The 18,647-nt window shown below is 43.9% G+C and overlaps 1 pseudogene across 1 annotated transcript; it reads left to right on the top strand.

Moving 5' to 3' along the window:
• Positions 1 to 876: 876 nt before the first annotated feature.
• On the top strand, positions 877 to 10,863 carry LOC308240108 (D-3-phosphoglycerate dehydrogenase-like; annotated as a pseudogene). Its single transcript has 2 exons — positions 877 to 931; positions 9,280 to 10,863. The product of its transcript is annotated as a D-3-phosphoglycerate dehydrogenase-like (transcript).
• Positions 10,864 to 18,647: the final 7,784 nt, after the last annotated feature.

Genomic DNA, 18,647 nt, shown 5'->3' with positions numbered 1-18,647 from the left:
CCAGTCTGGGCGCGCATGGGAGGCAACCAATTCATGTTTCTCTCGCATATTGGTGTTTCTCTCTTTAAAAATAAAATAATAAAATAAAATAAAACTGGCATTTGTTTAGGAATAAAATAATGAACAAAGTTTAAAAATCATCACCATAGAGTAAGTAATTCCATTCATTTTAATATGCTAAGTAGAATACTTTGGACAAATTTACCTAGGCACTTTGTCATTACTCCTGCAAACCTGTAAGAGGTTAACTGGTATGAGTTTTAGACTCAAACAGAACTGTGTCTTATTCTTGGCTCCATGATTATACCAGTTATGTGAGACTGGATAAATGAGACCTTCTCTAAGCCTCAGTATCTTCATCTGTAAAATGGGAGATATAATCTGTAACTTGTAGGGATTAGCAATGTGTATAAAGTTTCTCTGTTAATTGCTTGGCCTATGTAGGCCCTACCCAGATAGTAGACAATCTTAGCTATTATTGTGCCTTATATCATTAGCACATAGGCCACTCACTTTGTACCCAGTAGTGGGAGGGAATCCAGTCAACCTAGTCACAACCTGTGGCAGCCTCAGCAGCTGGGCAAGTAAAAACACGGGCCCCTCATGCTTCTTTTGTTGGGCATTGTATCTGTTGGGGGCTGGACCTGAGAATCCCAGAAAAGCCAGGGCTGTCAGCATCCAAGCTCAAGGTCCAATGCCCCACCCCAAAGGAGGGCAGGAATGGAGACTTAAAAGATAATGGTTTTCTTTTACCAGAAATTAGAAGTGCCTGGAGCCAGGAGACCTTTAGCAAGCTGTACCTAGGAGAGCAGGCTAAGGTCTGAGCTATACCATCAAGATTAAAACCATCATCCAAATAAGTAGCATAAAGTGGGCATGAGAAGCCAAGGTGCAAAGGAAAGAGAAAATGAAGAACAGTGGGACCAAACAGGTGAGTAGAAAGGAGAGAACTGTATCTGGTACTTGGTACCAAGGCTGGGCTATTATAAGTTCCTAACAGCTTTTTGTGCAGGCCAGTGAGCTGTATTTGCATACAGGATACAAACAAAGCACTCACCAAAATGCTTTTTTCAGGGTTCCTACCTTGAGGGCTATTTTCAAAGCATCACAGCCTTAAAGCCAAGCATTTGTAAAGTATATATAATACCACTTCCAAGGCTGGGCTTAGTGGTAGGCCAGTCTAAAGAGAGACTCCACTTAACTGGAAGTTTAAAAAAATGGCTTGGGTTGAGGACTATGATTGTTTCTCATGATATTAATGGGATTTCTACAGCTCATAGAGTTCATGCAATTATGCATTTTATGGCTATATTTTAAAAATCATATTATTTGAACACCTTTATGTATACCATATTTTGCTATCAAAGACAAATGTTTATTAAAGATTTTTAAGTAACATAAAAAAGGGCTTGGAGCAGGCCTGGGCTGGGATCAGCCAGGAATACAATAGGCAAGTCCTTGAGAATCTGAATAGGTCTATTACAGGCTTAAGCATGTTTTCCCACCTGCTAAATGGAACCAGTAATATCTACTCAGCTTACCGCTTACCAATTCTATGCTCCAGCAGAGACCATCATATTGGAAAATGCAGATGATAAATGTAAAAGTACATTTAAAAAATTGTAAAAGTCTGTAGAAATGCAAGGTGGTAGAATTATTCAAATGCTTTGGCATGGGTTGTCTGCTTTCTATGAGCTCATCTCATCTATAAAGCCAGGACCCTATGAAAGCCATTTGCACCTGCCAGCAGCCAGATCCTACACTGTGACAGTCCAGTCATTAGACACAGTGGCTTTATATATTTATTTTTGACTTATGTGTGTGTTTTAGGATTTGGAAAAATAGTTATACTTAAAGGAATTCACCCTCATAACAACCCCAGATCCCCTCTCTCTCTCTCTCTCTCTCTCTCTCTCTCTCTCTCTCTCTCTCTCCCTCCCTCTCTCTCTCCCTCTCTCCAAGGCTGAACATGTTTCTGCTTTAGGCAGTAGAATGCACAAGTACACATGGCCTCATGTGGCTTCTTCCCCAGCTGGTTGTGTTCATGGCAGCTACTATCCTAATATATAAAAACCCTGGGTCTGTCAGGACTGGAGGCTTGACCAACCAGAAGTCAGTCCTGCAGTCAGGCTGGGTTGCCGTGGCGATCCAGCACTGACTGCTGCAGCTGCAGGCGCAGTGACCCAGAACTGACTGCTAAGGGGGCTGAAAATCAGGCCCAGAGAGAGGCCTGAAGAGAGAAGCAGGGTCTGATCTGTAGCCTGTGTGGCAGCTGTTGATCAGCACTTGCCTCTCTCTCAGGGCCAGGCCAGCAGCCCCACCTCCATTTCTCTCCAGGCCTCCACCAGGGCTGTTGATCAGTCCCGCCTTTCTGACCAGGCCCCGTTGATAGGCCCAGAGATGCTGACTGGCATAGAAACTGACCAATCAGAACCAAATCTGGGTCAACTGTGAGGAGCTAATGGCTGGCACGGGAGGGCAGTTGGGGGCAAGATCAGGCCAGCAAGGGAGGGAAGTTGGGGGCCACCAGGCTGGCAGGGGAGGGCAGTTGGGGGCAAGATCAGGCTGGCAGGGGAGGGCAGTTGGGGGCAACCAGGCCTTCAGGGGAGGGCACTTTGGGGCAAGATCAGGCCGGCTTGGGAGGGCAAATACAGGCGATCAGGCAGAGGCAGTTAGGGGTGACCAGGCAGGCAGGCAGGTGAGCGGTTAGGAGCCAGCGGTCCCAGATTGCTGGACATCCCCAAAGGGGTCCCTGATTGGAGAGGGTGCAGGCTGGGCTGAGGGAACCCCTCCTCCGTGCATGAATTTTATGCACCAGGCCACTAGTTCAGGATAATTGTGGACAGCTGATGAAAATAATCTGCAGTATCCAAGCTCCTGTCTTATGAATCAGGGAATATCTTCTCTATAGCTCAAGATGGAGCTGAGCTCCAGTGAGTAGAGTTCAATAGCAGTAGGAGTATCTGTCTGCTTTCCTGGAAGTTACATCAGAGACCTGCCTGGTTGTGGCTTGCCCATGACTGTGTGACCTTGGGCACTCCTCTCACTTATCTGGAGCCCAGCTTCCTCAACCATAAGGTAAGAATATTAATTCCTGCCCTGTCTTCCTCCTGTGATATGGATATGACAAGTATTTGAAAAAAAAAAACATAAAACAAGGTGCCAAAATAGTTGCCATTATTTCTGGCATCATCTATGCAGCTTGAATTCTTCAGGAGGAGGCTCTATCTTCAAATTGACAATCACTGCCATCATGCTAAATATGAGATCATATGCTAACTTCTATAGAGATTGTAGAGTTTTACCAGCCATCAAGAGCCAATTATACTCATCTCTTTGCAACTCCACATTCAGTGACATCACATTGATAGATCAAATTGGCAATGGTGAAAGTAATTTCTACCATGGAAATCAGCAACCACAGCAAATCCAGACCTTTTTGTTTTTCAGAGATCCAGACATGTTTCAGCCATAAAGGAGCTGCCAGTCTAGCAGTTGTGTGTGTATGTATGTGTGTATGTGTATATATACACATGCATATATGCTTTGGGAAAGTGTTATGATAAGCAGGTACACAACTACAATAAATGAAAGTACTAAGTTGAATCACATGATATTGCTCTTTGTGCCAGTCAAAATTAGCTGAGTACTGAAAATTTGATATGGCTCAACATAATAAACTATCATCTACAGCAGAGGAGAGTACCTGGAATGAAAGAGGCTTTCCCAAGACCCCTCAGATGACATGAGGCTGAGTTGGAGTTAAGCCCCACTGGGGTACCTTGTCTTAACCCTGATGGCTCCATCACCTCTTTATTGTTCTCTGATTCCTTGTCAACATGGACAAGGCTCTGACATGAGAACCTCAGTACTAATGGGGTAAGATAACCACATGTACTTTGTGTCATTGTCTCCTTTAAGTTAAAGGTTAGAATTCAGGTCATATCCCTATGCCATAGATGCTTTAGCCCACACATTCTCTCTCCATCACTGTCCCTGTCTTTCTCTCAACCACACTCTCACCACTCTGCCTGTGTCTTGCATTTTAAGAGTGTCAGAAATTAGAGCATGTCCATAGGAGAGCAAAGGAAAATGATTATAAAAGTTGGAAATAGCATCTATGAGGACAGCTGAAAGGAATTTTTCTCTGAGAAAACAAATTTGCCTGTCAACAGAATTATAGTCTTCAAGTCTCAAAAGATTGATATACAGATAATGCTATACTGCCTTTTTCAATTTTCTGAAGCCAAAAGGAGTCAACATATCAGTTAATGGCATTACCAGCCAACCAGGCTCCTAAGTGAAGTCACCACTGACTCTTTTCTTTTCTCAGTCTCCACATATAATCAATCACTGAATTCTGGTTGATTTTATCTCTTAAGCATCTCTTGAATCCATCCTCTCCTCTCTATCTCAGCTGTCATGGGTCTAAGTCAGGCCTTCATTCCTAGACTTCATTGAGCACAACATGTCTACTCTCAGCTGCCACTACCATGTTGTTCTTTAGTAATCACCCATCAGCTCAGGCTATGCCTCTTGTGAAGTCACTATTTCCTATGGAATCAAACTGAGGTTAGAACCAACTCTTACCACTCTATACAGCAGATGATTTGTTTCCCCAGTATTATCACCACAGGGATTTTATACATGCTTCCCCCTCTAACTAGACTTCTAGCGCCTTTGCCCATTGAAATCCTACTTATCCTTCATGACACCACCATCCTAAAAGCCACCTCCTCCTGATTTCCACATCATGAAGGGCTCATTTGCTCTTCTGAATCCTACAGCTACCCATTTGCCTCTTTCTATTGGTACCCAAAATAGCCTAGTATCAAAAAAAAAAAACAACTAATATCTTACCCTTTGCAACAGCATAGATGGACATGGAGGGCATTTTGTTAAGTGAAAAAGTTAGTTAGAGAAAGATAGATGCCATATGATCTCTCTTATATGTCAAATCTAATGAACTAACAAGCAAAATAGAGACAGACTCATAGATAGAGAAAAGGATGACACTTATTGAGGGTTGTTGGAGGGCTTGGTTGGGGTGGAGCTATTGAGCAAAAAAACAAAACAAAACAAAAACAAAAGAAAAAAATCTAATGGACACAAACAACAGTGTGATGATTGTCAGAGGGAGGGGGTTGGAGCCAGGTAGAAGAGGATATAGGGGGAATAAATGGTAACGGAAGGAGAGCTGACTTGGGGTGGTGAACACACAGTACATTATACAGATGATGTTTTGTAGAATTTTGCAACTGAAACCTGTATAATTATGTTAATCAGTATCACCCAAAAAATTCAATAAAAAGGAGAAAAAGTAACAATTTTTTTCCATTCAAATTTTTATTTTGTTTTTTGTTTCTTTTTAATTTTATTGTTTAAGGTATTACAAATACATGTTTCCCCGAAAATAAGACAGTGTCTTATATTAATTTTTGCCTCCAAAGACATGCTAGGTCTTATTTTCAGGGGATGTCTTATTTTTCCATGAAGAAGAATACGGTACACATTTATTGTTAAATGAAAATAAAGGAAATTTATTACCTGTATACGGTACGGTAGTACGGTAGTTGTCAACACAAACCAGACAAACTGAATTGTACAGTATCAAGAATTTACTCATTTATTCAATCATGTCATCATCTTCTGGAACATCATCATAACAATCCAATTCCTGAATTTCCTGGTGAATTTCTTGTGACTCCATTTCTTTCAGAATCAGTGGACCAAATCTCTCATGTTTAGCAATAATACTGTCTTTAAATGAGTACTTCTTGTCAAGGTAGCCTGCTCGCAGTGCATTTGCAATGCAACTGTCAGTGATTTTCTCCCATGAATTCTTCACCCAAGTCACAACTTCTTGCAGTTTAGGTTTCACAAAGTTTCCACGCTGATTTCTCTCCATTCTATTTTCAATGTAGTCATTAATTTCCATGCGCAAATTGTCTTTGAATGGCTTGTTTATTGCAATATCAAGAGTCTGGAGATAGGCCGTCATTCCTGCGGGAATCATTATCTGATCTATTTTTCTTTCGTGAAGAAATGTCTTCATGTCTTTAGCGCGGTGAGTGCTGGCTGCATCCCAGACTAGTAGACCTCTTTGGCTCCCTCGCATAACAAGCGGCAGCATTAAATCGACCCACTTCCTTATAACTGCTTGTGTGGCCCAAGCTTTTTCAGTTTCAAGAATAAAAACGCCCAAAACACGTTCAATCTTTTCCTTCTTGCCCTTAGAAATGATTAAAGGTGGGATTTTAGTGCCATACAGACGAATTGCCAAAATACAGGACACACGTGCACTTTCGTAAGCAGTGGAGGGAATGTACGCCAAGGAGGCACCCCGCTGTTCAATTGTTGTTTGAGATGATTGGCCCATAAACACTGCAGTTTCATCCATAGCAATTATGTTGGAAAGATTGTATTTAGAGAAGTCAGCATCATCAATAAAGGACTTGAATGCAAGTGCTCGCTTAATAACTTGAGTATCTTCCAACCTAAACAATGTTGTAGATCTTCTTAAAGACAGTTCACTTCACTGAAGGAAATTATCCAGCCAGTGTTGTGATGCTTTGAAGTCTTCTGGGGCTATGTCAAACTGTGGTGCCATTGCAAGGGCAAATTCTTGAATCTGAGCCCTATTCACAACCAAAGCCTTTGCTCTCCTGTCAACAATCCATTCACAGATCAGGTCTTCCAGCTCGGAAAATAATGGTTGCCAACCTGATCCACACTTGCGCTTTTTAGCATTTCCCTTGTCCACTTGTTCAATGAGGTTACCATACTCTGCTCGCCATTTTCGGACCAATCGGATACTCAACATCTTCTCTTTGCAGAAAGCAGTAAGATTTTGGCCCCAAGAGTCTTCCACGATTCCTTTCTTGTACTCCACGGAGTAGATTTTTCTTTTTGCGCTCATTTCTAGGGGTAAAAAAAAGGAATTGGGGTATCAAGGTGGGGGGAGGGGGATCACTCAAAATGACACAGGGGGGATCAGAGGGGGGAATCAAAATGGCACAGGAGAATCAGAGGGGGGATTACCATTTTAGTAACCCCTTTTGATCCTCCTGTGTCATTTTGATTGTCCCCTCTGATCCTCCTGTGTCATTTTGATTGTCGCCTCTGATCCTCCTGTGTCATTTTGATTGCCCCTTCTGATCCTCCTGTGTCATTTTAAGTGATCCCCCTCCCCCCACCCCTGTGCCACTGAACACCTTCACCAGACATCCCCCCTACCCCTTTATCAGACATTTACCCCCTGGGGCCTGCCTGGGGACTGTCACTGGGCTTGCTGGGGCCTGGATCTGGGCTGGAGCAGGGTCTGCCACTGACTGAGAACCTTCAGTCATCATGAAGGCGGCCGCGAGCATCAGGTAGTGTCACCAGAGACAGACCAGCACTCACCACCTTCGCCGCGTCCTGTCCGCTCTAATCCTCCTGTTCTTCTACACACATCTGCGAAAGTCTCCTCCTCTCTCCCGCCCCGCGCTCACTGCTCACTCCGACCTCCGCTCCGCCTCCACACAGCAGTGACGTCAGGACTCCACGTAACGTCACTGGTTGCTAGATGCCAGTCGGGGCAGCCCTAGCGACCAGTTTACGGTAAATTAATTTTCATTCTGAGACAGAGCCTGGGGGCCTTATTTTCGGGGGGATTCCTTATATTTCACTCAGAAGGAAACCTGTAAGTAGGTCTTATTTTCGGAGGATGTCTTATTTTTGGAGAAACATGGTAGTAGTACATATGTTTCCTTTTTTCTCCCAATTGACCTCCCCCCCCCGGCCTCCCCTACCCCCCGGCACTTGCCCTCACCCCTCCCCCACTGTCTTGTGTCTGTTGGTTGTGCTTATATGCATGCATGCAAGTCCTTCGATTGATCACTTACCCCCCAACCCTCCCCTACCTTCCCGCTGTAGTTTGACAGTCTGTTAGATGTTCTTTGCCTCTGTCTATTTTTGTTCAACAGTTTATAATGTTTTTTATTATCCATAAATGATTAAGATCATGTGGTATTTATCTTTCACTGACTGGCTTATTACACTTAGCATAATGCTCTCCAGTTCCATCCATGCTGTTGCAAATGGTAAGAATTCCTTCTTTTTTACAGCAGCATAGTATTCCACTGACGGGCATTTGGGCTGTTTCCAAATCTTAGCTATGGTGAATTGTGCTGCTATGAACATAGGGGAGCATATATCCTTTCTGATCAGTATTTCTGTTTTCTTGGGATATATTCCCAGAAGTGGGATTACTGAGTCAAATGGCAGTTCCATTTTTAATTTTTTGAGGAAATGCCATATTGTTTTCCACAGTGGCTGTACCAGTCTGAATTCCCACAAGCAATGAAGGAGGGTTCCTTTTTCTCTGCATTCTCTCCAACACTTGTCGTTTGTTGATTTGTTGATGATAGCCATTCTGACAGGTGTGAGATGGTACCTCATTGTTGTTTTGATTTAGTAATTTTGAGCATTTTTTCATATGTATCTTGGCTTTCTGAACATCCTTTTTCAAAAAGCATCTATTTAGGTCCGTTGCCCATTTTTTGATTGGATTGTTTATCTTTCTTTTGTTAAGTTGTATGAGTTCCCTGTAAATGTTGGAGATTAAATCCTTATCTCTATAATAAAGAGCCAGGGTGTAACACCATTATGACTGAAGCTGGACTGGACAGGAAGTCAGTGCTGGGTTGCTGTGGCAACCCAGGGCTGACTGCTTCCACTGCAGGCTGGTGCCTCAGCACTGACTGCTGAGGGGGCTGCGGATTAGGGCCAGAGAGAGGCCTGAAGAGAGAAGCAGGGACTGATCCATTGCCTCTGTGGCAGCTTTTGACCAGCACTTGCCTCTCTCTTTCTTTCCCAGTCTGGCCAGCAGCCATGCCTCCATTTCTCTCCAGGACTCCAGCATCAGCCCCGCCTTTCTGATCAGGCCCTGTTGATAGGCCCAGAGATGCTGACTGGCATAGAAACTGACCAATCAGAACCAAATCTGGGGGCTTAGAGGGGTTTCTGTCCAGGGAGAGGGGTCAATCCCAAGGCCGGCTCTAGCAATGGCCTTCACAAATCTACAGAAAGTGCTCATCAGTGATGGTCTGGACCAGCCGTGGGCAAACTACGGCCCGCGGGCCGGATCCGGCCCGTTCGGCTGTTCTATCCACCTTGCGGAGCCGAAAGAGTGGTGGGTTCTCTTGATCTCCCTTCCACTCCTTTACTTTGAATTTATATTAGTTCACCCAAACACTCCATCCATACTTTTGTTCCGGCCCTCCGGTCCAGTTTAAGAACCCATTGTGGCCCTCGAGTCAAAAAGTTTGCCCACCCCTGGTCTGGACCCTTGCTGCCAGAAGATCCTGCAAGATGGAGGGCTGCAGGTGGTGGAGAAGCAGAACCTGAGCAAAGAGGAGCTGATAGCCGAGCTGCAGGACTGTGAAGCCCTTATCCTCCGCTCAGCCACCAAGGTGACTGCAGATGTCATCAACGCAAAAGAGAAGCTCCAGGTGGTGGGCAGGGCAGGCACCGGCTTGGACAACATGGATCTGGAGGCTGCCATGAGGAAGAGCATCCTGGTCATGAACACTCCCAATGGGAACAGTCTTAGTGCTGTGGAGCTCACCTGTGGGATGATCATGTGTCTGGTCAGGCAGATTCCCCAGGTGACGGCTTCGATGAAGGATGGCAAATGGGACTGAAAGAAGTTCATGGGAACCGAGTTGAAGGGAAAGACCCTGGGAATTCTTGGCCTGGGGAGGATCGGGAAAGAGGTGGCCATCCGGATGCAGTCCTTTGGGATGAAGACTGTAGGGTACGACCCCATCATCTCACCAGAGGTCTCAGCCTCCTTCAGCATTCAGCAGCTGCCCCTGGAGGAGATCTGGCCCTTCTGTGACTTCATCACTGTGCACACCCCTCTCCTGCCCTCCACGACAGGCCGGCTGAACGACAGCACCTTCGTCCTGTGCAAGAAGGGCATGTGTGTGGTGAACTGCGCCTGCAGAGGGATCATGGACAAGGGCACCCTGCTCCAGGCCCTACAGTCAGGGCAGTGAGCGGGTGCAACGCTGGACATGTTCATGGAGAAGCCACCTTGGTGGACCATGAGAATGTCATCAACTGCCCCCACCTGGCACCAGCACCAAGGAGGCCCAGAGCTGCTGCGGGGAGAAGATTGCTGTCCAGTTTGTGGACATGGTAAAGGGGAGAGCACTTGCGGGGGTCGTGAATGCCCAGGCCCTTACCAGCGCCTTCTCTCTGCACACCAAACCTTGGATCGGTCTGGCAGATGCTCTGGGGACTCTGATGCGAGCCTGGGCAGGGTCCCCCAAAGGGACCATCCAGGTGGTAATGCAGGGTTTATCCCTGAAGAATGCCGGGAACTGCCTGAGCCCCGCAGTCATTGTTGGCCTCCTCAAAGATGCTTCTAATCATGCAGATGTGAACTTGGTGAACACCAAGCTGCTGGTGAAGGAGGCCAGCCTCAGTGTAACCACCTCCCATAACCCCACTGTGCCAGCAAGGATGTGGGGAAGGCCTCCTGAGCATGGCCCTGGCAGGTGCCCCTACCGGGCTGTGGGCTTTATCCAGGGCACCACACCTGTGCTGCAGGCACTCAACAGAGCTATCTTCAGACCAGACGTGCCTCTCTACAAGGGTCTGCCCCTGCTCATGTTCTGGGCTCAGTCTTCCAACCCTGCCATGTTGCCTACTATGATTGGGCTCCTGGCAGAGGCAGGCGAGCAGCTGCTGTCTTACCAGACCTCAGTGGTGTCTGATGGGGAGACCTGGCACGTCATGGGCATCTCCTCCCTGCTGCCCAGCCTGGATGCCTGGAAGCAGCATGTGACTGGGGCCTTTCAGTTTCATTTCTGACCTTGGAGCTCACCGGGACCAGCATTGGGGGCTTTGTCATCAAAATTGAGAGGTCGCATTCCTGGGCTGACACCACTTATGTGGTCTGACCCCTGTAATAACCATTTAGTAAACAGCCCACCCCCCCCCCCTAAAAAAAAAAAAGAACCAAATCTGGGTCAACTGTGAGGTGCCAATGGCTGCCTAGGAGGAGGAGCTTTTGACACTGACTAGCATAGAAACTGACCAATCAGAACCAAATTTGGGTGAAGTGTGAGGAGTCAATGGCTGCCGAGGAGGCAGAGCTTTTGACGCTGACTGGCATAGAAACTGACCAATCAGAACCAAATCTGGGTCAACTGTGAGGTGCCAATGGCTGCCTAGGAGGAGGAGCTTTTGACACTGACTGGCATAGAAACTGACCAATCAGAACCAAATCTGAGTGAAGTGTGAGGAGCCAATGGCTGCCTAGGAGGTCGAGCTTTTGATGCTGAATGGCATAGAAACCGACCAATCAGAACCAAATTGGTCAGCAGAGGAGGGCAGTTGGGGGCATCAGCCCTGCAGAGGAGAACAGTTGGGGGCAAAATCAGGCTGGAAGGGGAGGGCAGTTGGGGGTGAGATCAGGCTGGCAGGGGAGGGCAGTTAGGGGCGATTAGACAGGCAGGCAGAAGCAGTTAGAGGCGATAGGGTGGGCAGGAAGGTGAGCGGTTAGAAGCCAGTGGTCCCAGATTGCAAGAGGGATGTCTGACCACCGGTTCCACAGGGATGGGGCCTAAACTGGCGGTTGGACATCCCTCAAGGGGTCCCTGATTGGAGAGGGTGCAGGCTGGGCTGAGAGACCACCCCTTTTGTGCACCAGGCTAATAGTTAGAGATAACATTGGCAAATATGTTCTCCCATGCAGTGGGCTTTCTTGTTGTTTTGTTGATGGTTTCTTTTGCTGTGTGGAAGCTTTTTATTTTGATGTAGTCCCATGTTTATTTTCTCTTTAGTTTCCATTGCTCTAGGAGCTGTATCAGTAAAGATATTGCTATGACAAATGTCTGGTATTTTGCTCCCTATGGCTTCTTCTAAGATTTTTGTGGTTTCCCATCTTACATTTAAGTCCTTTATCCATTTTGAGTTTATTTTTGTGTGTGGTGGTCTAGTTTTAGTTTTTCCAAGTATCTGTCCAATTTTCCCAGCACCATTTATTGAAGAGACTGTCTTGACTCCATTGTATGCTCTTGCCTCCTTTGTCAAATATTAATTGAGCATAATGGCTTGTGTTGATTTCTGGGTTCTCTGTTCTGTTACACTGGTCTATAAGTCTGTTCTTGTGCCAGTACCAGGCAATTTGAGAACAGTGGCTTTGTAGTATAGCTTGATATCTGGTATTGTTATCCCTCCAACATTGTTCTTCCTTCTCAAGCTTGCTGCAGCTATTTGGGGTCATTGTTTATTCCGGATGACTTTTTGGAGAGTTTGTTCTAGGTCTTTGAAGTATACCGTTTGTATTTTAATGGGGATTGCTTTGAATTTATAGATTGCTTTGGGTAGTATGGTCATTTTAATGATGTTGATTCTACCAATCCATGAACATGGTATATTCTTCCATTTGTTCATATCTTCCTCTACGCTTTTTTCAGTGTCCTGAAATTTTCTGAGGACAGGTCCTTTATTTCCTTGGTTAAAATAATTCCTAGGTATCTTAATTTTTTTGTTGCAATGGTAAATGGGATTGCTTTTTAAGTTTCTCTCTGTGAATTCATTTTTAGTGTATATAAAAGCCATAGACTTCTGGGAGTTAACTTTTATCCTACCTTGCCAAATTTATTTATTAAGTCTAGTAGTTTTTTGATGGAGACTTTGGGGTTTTCTATGTACATTATCATGTCATCTGCGAATAATGACAGTTTTACTTCTTCTTTTATAATTTGGATGCCTCTGATTTCTTCTTCTTGTCTGATCTCAATGGCTACTACTTCCAGTACTATGTTGAACAGGAGTGGTGAGAGTGGGCATCCCTGTCTTGTTCCTGTTCTTAGGGGAAATGGTTTTAGTTTTTGCCCATTGAGTATGATGTTGGCTGTGGGTTTGTCATATATGGCTTTTATTATGTTGAGGTATGATCCTTCTATTCCCACCCTGCTGAGAGCTTTTACCAAGAAAAGGTGTTAGATTTCATCAAATGCTTTTTCTGCATCAATGTATATGATTATATGGTTTTTATCTCTCAGTTTGTTTATGTGGTGTTTCATGTTTATCAATTTGTGGATATTGTACCATCCTTGCACCCCCGGAATAAATCCTACTTGGTCATGGTGTATGATCTTTCTAATGTAATGCTGGATTCGATTTGCTAGAATTTTGGCGTCTATGTTCATGAACAATATTGGCCTGTAATTGTCTTTCTCTGTATTGTATTTATCTGGTTTGGGGATTAGGGTAATGCTGGCTTCGTAGAAAGAGCTTGCTTCTTCTTGAATTTTTTGGAATAGTCTGAGGAGGATAGGTTTTAGTTCTTCCTTGAATGTTTGGTAAAAATCCCCTGTGAAGCCATCTGCTCCAGGGCTTTTGTTTGTTGGAAGATTTTTGATTACTGCTTCAATTTCCTCCATAGTTATTGGCCTATTCAGATTTTTTTATTCCTCCTGGTTGAGTTTTGGAAGGTCGTATTTTTCTAGGAATATGTCCATTTCTGCTAGGTTGACCAGTTTGTTGCAATAGAGTTGCTCATAGTATTTTTTTTAAACGATTCTTTGTATTTCTGTGGGGTCTGTTGTTATTTTGCCTCTTTCTTTTCTGACTTTGTTTATTTGGTTCCTCTCTCTTTGCTTCTTGGTGAGCATGACTAGAGGTTCATCAATCTTGTTTATCCATTCAAAGAACCAACTCTTGGTTTCATTGATCTTTTGTATTACTTTTGATCTCTATGTCATTTATTTCTACTCTGATCTTTATTATTGCCTTCCTTCTCCTCACTCTGGGCTTTTCTTGTTGCTCTCTTTCTAATTCTTCAAGTTGCAGAGTTAGATGTTTTATTATGTTTTTCTTATTTGTTTGTTTGTTTTAGGTAGCTTTGTAATGCTATGAACTTCCTTTTCAGGACTGCTTTTGCTGTGACCCATCAATTTTGGATTGTTGGGTTTTCATTGTCATTTGTTTCCAGGATGTTTTTTATTTCTTCTTTGATCTCTTTGGTAACACACTCATTGTTCAATAGTATACTATTCAGCCTCCAAGTGTTTGAATTTTTGTTATTTTTTTGTAGTTGATTTCTAATTTTATGACATTGTGATCTGAGGGTCCAAACTCCAAGTTGTGGGGGCCTGAGCCATGTGCAGTGGGAGCATCGTGCCACCTGAGTGTCACTGAGGAGCTCTGACACCGAGATGTGTGGCTGCTGTGGGTCAGTGGGTGCCACGTGCACTGAGAATCAGAGTCACCGGTGGTCAGTGTGGCCTCATGTGTGCACCTAGAATCAGGGACCTGCATGCTCTGCACTGAAAAAAAAGTCCCCTAGCATACACCAGAAGTCAGAGTCCCTGTGTGCACACATCAAGAATTGAGTATTGGAGTCTCTGTCACTTGGTGTGGCCTCGTGCCAAGAATCAGGGTCCCTGTGTACACATGTGCTGAGAATTGGAGTCATTGGTGCTCAGTGTGCGTGCACTGAGAATCAGGGATCCTGTGCGCTCGCAATGCGAAACAGAGTCCCAGTGTGGGCATGCTGTGAGTCAAGTCACTGGTCCTCAGTGCTGCCCTTTGGGGCAGTGAGCTCAGGAGGCCTGTGCACTGGAAAGGCTTGACCGTGATGTCCAGTTGTTGGCAGCTGTGGATTGGGAAGACTCAGTTTTTGCTGCCAAGACCTTGTGCCCTTGGATGGATTCATGTGCGCTCACCGTGGCATCCAGGGGCCATTTGCCTGGGTGGAGCACTCAGAGGGGCCCTTGCGCTGAAGCTGCGTGACCCGCGGTGTCTATGGGCAGGCAGCTGGGAAGGGGGTAGTCCCAATTTCTACTGCTGGGGTGTGCGCTTTTGTTTGGATATGAGCATGCCCAGTGGGGGCTCACAGCGGCACCCAAGAGCCACCTTTGTGGCAGTGGGTTCAGGAGGCCTGTTTGCTGGAAAGGCATGACTCTGGTGTCCAGAAGTTAGCAGCCAGGGATGGGGAAGTCACACTTACTGCTGCGGAAGCTGTGCACTAGGATCTGCAGGTCTGTGGGTGGGGCAGCAGGATTTTGGCTGGAGTGGCTGCAGGGTTGCAGGCAGTGTCAAAAGCCAGTCTGGTGGTGGTGCTGATGAGTTCCTAGAAGAGGCCACTCTCCCATTCAAGATGGTGAGGGCTCCATGCCCAAACCCCACAGCCTGGGGAGTGCCCTAGGTGGTGGTAGGTGCTCGTTGTCCAGGAGAGCCTGGTCTGACAGCCCCTGCTATGCCTGCCAGATTTAACTGTCCCTAACTCAATCACACACACACCACACACATCCACACACTCTCCTTTCATGCCCTGACTCACACCCTCTCCCTCACCTTTGTCCTGCCAGCTGCCATTTTCTCTCATTTATACTTGGCATTTCTGATGTATTATAGAATTTTACAATTGAAACCCATATTTATTTATTAACCAATGTCACCCCAATAAATTCAATAATTTTTTAAATATATTTTTATTGATCTCAGAGAGGAAAGAAAGGGAAAGAGAGATGGAAACATCAATGATGACAGAGAATCATTGATCACCTGCCTCCTGCACACTACCAACTGGGGATGGAGCCTGCAACCCAGGCATGTGCCCTGACCAGGAATTGAACCGTGACCTCTTCATTCATAGATTGACAATCAACCACTGAACCATGACGGCTGGGAAAATACAATATATATATATTTTAAATCATCCACTCACACCAGCAAAAAAAATGAAAATTATGTTCATAATAAAATTCTATGTGTTTAGAAGAGTATCTGTAAAGAAAACCTCTTCCTGATAATGGATAGTGGTTTTGCTAATGGTAGGGATATGTGCAGTATTTATTGCTCTGAGATTCTTTCATTAAACTGTTTTAATAGGAAAAAAAATAAAATTTAGATTACTAATTCAATCTCTTTACATGAAGGGCTATTTTTATTTTCTTTTTTAAATTTTATTTTATTGTTTAAAGTATTACACGTAGTAGTACACGTCTCCTTTTTTCCCCATTGACCTTCCCCCAGCCTCCCCTACCCCATGTCGCATGACCTCATCCCACCCCCCCCCCCAGCGTCTTGTGTCCATTGGTTGTGCTTATATGCATGCAAACAAGTCCTTCGGTTGATCTCTTTCCCCCCCTCCCCATCACTCCCCAGACTTCCCGCTGTAATTTGACAGTCTGTTCGATGATTTACTGCCTCTGTATCTATCTTTTTGTTCATCAGGTTATAATGTTATTTATTTTCTATAAATGAGTGAGAACATGTGGTATTTTTCTCTCATTCCTTGCTTATTTCACTTAACATAATGCTCTCCAGTTCCATCCATGCTGCCGATAATGGTAAGAATTCCTTCTTTTTTATAGCAGTGTAGTATTCCATTGTGTAGATGTACCATAGTTTTCTAATCCACTCATCTGCTGATGGCCATTTAGGCTGTTTCCAAATCTTAGCTGTGGTGAATTGTGCTGCTATGAACATAGGAGTGCATATATCCTTTCTGATTGGTGTTTCTAGATTCTTGGGATATATTCTTAGAAGTGGGATTACTGGGTCAAATGGGAGTTCCATTTTTAGTTTTTTGAGGAAACTCTATACTGTTCTCCACAGTGGCTGCACCAGTCTGCATTCCCACCTGCAGTGCATGAGGGTCCCTTTTTCTCTACATCCTCGCAAGCACTTGCCGTTTGTTGATTTTTGATGATTGCCATTCTTGTATGAGTTCCCTATATGTGTTAGAGATTAAACCTTTATCAGTGATAACATTTGCAAATATGCTTTCCCATACAGTGGGCTTTCTGGTTGTTTTGTGGATGGTTTCTTTTGCTGTGCAAAAGCTTTTTATTTTGATGTACTCCCATGTGTTTATTTTCTCTTTAGTTTCTATAGCTGTAGGAGTGGTATCGGTGAAGAAATTGCTTTGGCATATGTCTGAGATTTCTCTGCCTGTGGATTCCTCTAGTATTTTTATGGTTTCCTGTCTTATGTTTAAGTCCCTTATCCATTTTGAGTTTATTTTTGTGTACGGTGTAAGTTGGTGGTCTAGTTTCATTTTTTTTACACGTATCTGTCCAATTTCCCCAACACCATTTATTGAAGAGACTGTCTTGACTCCATTGTATGTTCATGCCTCCTTTGTCAAATATTAGTTGAGCATAGTGGTTTGGTTCAATATCTGGATTCTCTATTCTATTCCATTGGTCTATATGTCTGTTCTTGTGCCAGTACCAGGCTGTTTTGAAAACAGTGGAGTTGTAATACAGCTTGAAATCTGGTATTGTGATCCCACCTACTTTGTTCTTCTTTCTCAGGATTTCTATGGATATTTGGGGTCATTTTTATTCCAGATAAATTTTTGGAGAGTTCTTTCTAGGTCTGTGAAATATGCCATTGGTATTTTAATAGGGAGTGCATTGAATCTATAGATTGCTTTGTGTAGTATGGACATTTTAATGATGTTGATTCTACCAATCCATGAACATGGTATGCTCTTCCATCTATTTATGTCTTCCTCTATCTATTTTTTCAATGTTCTGTAGTTTTCTGAGTAGAGGTCTTTCTCCTTAGTTAGGTTTATTCCTAGGTTTCTTAATTTTTTTGGTGCGATGGTAAATGGGATTGTTTAGTTAGTCTCTCTTTCCGTAAGTTTACTGTTGGTGTATAGAAATGCCATAGATTTCTTGGCATTAATTTTGTATCTTGCTACATTGCCAAATAAATTTATTAAGTCTAATATTTTTTGATGGAGTCTTTAGGGTTTTTTATGTACAGTATCATGTCATCTGCGAATAATGACAATTTTACTTCTTTTCCAATTTGGATGCCCTTTATTTCTTCCTGTCTGATTCCTGTGGCTGGCATTTCCAGTACTATGTTGAACAGGAGTGGTGAAAGCAGGCATCCCTGTCTTTTTCCTGTTCTTGGGGAAATGGTTTTAGTTTTTGCCCATTGAGTATGATGTTGTCTGTGGGTTTGTCATATATGGCTTTTATTATGTTGAGGTATGATTCTTCTATTCCCACCTTGCTGCGAGTTTTTTTTTTTTTAATCAAAAATGGGTGTTGGATTTTGTCAAATGCTTTTTCTGCATCAATTGATATGACTATGTGTTTTTTATCTCTCAATTTTTTTATGTGATGTATCACGTTTATTGATTTGCGGATATTGTACCATCCTTGCATCCCTGGTATAAATCCTACTTGGTCATGGTGTATGATCTTTCTGATGTACTGCTGGATCTCATTTGCTAGAATTTTGTTGAGGATTTTGGCATCTATGTTCATGCGGGATATTGGCCTATAATTGTCTTTCATTGTGTTGTCTTTATATGGTTTTGCTATTAGGGTGAAGCTGGTTTCATAGAATGAGCTTGGAAATGTTCTTTCCTATTGAATTTTTTGGAATAGTCTGAGGAGGATAGGTTTTAGTTCTTCCTTCAATGTTTGGTAAAACTTCCCTGTGAAGCCGTATGGCCCCGGGCTTTTGTTTACTGGAATCTTTTTGATGACTGCTTCAATTTCTTCCATGGTTATTGGCCTATTGAGATGTTTAGATTCTTCCTGATTGAGTTTTGGAAGGTTGTATTTTTCTAGGAATATGTCCATTTCCTTTAGGTTGTCCAGTTTGTTGGA

This window comes from Plecotus auritus (assembly GCF_963455305.1).
Source record: "Plecotus auritus genome assembly, chromosome: X".
NCBI lineage: Eukaryota > Metazoa > Chordata > Mammalia > Chiroptera > Vespertilionidae > Plecotus > Plecotus auritus.
Note: the sequence above shows the minus strand (reverse complement) of the source record. Positions and strands in the feature narration are given on the sequence as shown.